This window comes from Dipodomys spectabilis, unplaced genomic scaffold, assembly GCF_019054845.1.
Source record: "Dipodomys spectabilis isolate Male_0828 unplaced genomic scaffold, ASM1905484v1 ptg000064l, whole genome shotgun sequence".
In the NCBI taxonomy this organism is placed as follows: Eukaryota; Metazoa; Chordata; class Mammalia; order Rodentia; family Heteromyidae; genus Dipodomys; species Dipodomys spectabilis.
In genome coordinates, this window is record NW_024870741.1 from 2,191,397 (window position 1) to 2,193,041 (window position 1,645).

The following is a 1,645-nucleotide window of genomic DNA, read 5'->3' on the forward strand; positions in this document are numbered from 1 at the left end:
CCAGCCAGGGCAGGAAAGTCTATGACACTCTGACTTCCATGACTGAAAGGTCAGATGTTCAAGAGCTTCTTGTTTTTCCCTTGGTGATGAGAAGTTACTCTAAATGTTCTTAGTGTTCTTGACCCATTGACCCATCCTGGGTTCAAATGAAGTTCTCAGGATCCAAGTCCTGGCACAGTTATCAGGAAGAACTCCAGTGTAACACTCTATTTGAAGGACAGAAAACAGTTTCAATAGCCAGGCTAGGTGAAGAGAACAAGGAGGCAGAATATACAAACTCAACAGTGATTTGAGCTGCAAAACCACTTCATTCATTCCAGACACAGATAGCAATAAGGGAAAACCTGAAACATTTGTTAGAGTTACACCAGGGTCAGGCTTTTCTCAGCTTCCTCAAACAATGACTAACTTTCCTCCCTCAGGTGAAGGGAGCCTCAGGCTATCTTTAGGTTACCAATAGAGAGCCATTTTAGTTAGCTTGATGGGAGGAACAGAGTAGAAAAGCCCTGCTCTCTGGTCTTAGAGAGTGGGATTTTTACTCTCCATCTATCAAATATGAAGGCCCTTCTTCTACCTCTGCCAGTCTTTTCTCCTTCCTTCATTCTCCACATTATTAATGCTAATCCCCAGTCCAAGGTGAGTCAGGGTCATTTCTCTTTTGTCTCCAAGCAGCTGTTAGAACATGGCACTGCCCTCTTGGCTCTGGGGCCTGATAAGTGGGAAAGAGACATTCTTCCTGTTCTGTGGTTGTGTGAAGGTGATGCTGTTGTCCTGGCACACTGCAGAAGGCCTCATTACTGTGAATTATTCCCTTCTTTCCTCCTGAAGTCCAAGACCAGATTGATCTATCATTTTTCTATCTGTCTTTCTTTCTCTCTGTCTGTCTGTCTATCTATCTATCTATCTATCTATCTATCTATCTATCTATCTATCTATCTATCTATCTATTGACCTTTCTTTCTTTCTTTCTTTCTTTCTTTCTTTCTTTCTTTCTTTCTTTCTTTCTTTCTTTCTTTCTTTCTTTCTTTCTTTCTTTCTTTCTTTCTTTTTTTCTTTCTTTCTTTCTTTCTCTCTCTCTCTCCCTCTCTTTCTTTCTTTCTTTCTTCTTTCTTTTTGCTTTCTTTACTTTTTTCTTTCTTTCTTCCTGTCTTTCTTCTATCTATGTATCTATGTACCAACCTACCTACCTGCCTACCTGCCTACCTGCCTACCTACCTACCTACCTACCTACCTACCTAACTACCTACATAGTTATTTCTCTGACATTTCTTGTGCTGAAATCAAGGCCTGGGCATTGTCTCTAGCACTTTGCTACTTGAGCCACAGCACCAATTCTGGATTTTTCTGTGTATGTGTTACTGAGGATTCGAACCCAGGGCCTCTTGCATGCTAGGCAAGCACTCTCCCACTAATCCACATTCTCAGCCTCCTCAGATTTTTTCTTAATGGTAGTTTTTGCATATATATGCTACCATTTTGCGTCCCCAGGTATAATTTTCTCAATACCGCTTATTTCTATGAACTATGATACTCTCTTCCCCTGCGTGATTTGTGACTGCTCCTGCATTTGCCTCATAATAAAATGTAAATAAAGGCTGCTGAGAGCTTTAGTGTGCATTATATAAGGAAACAGGCCTAGAACCCT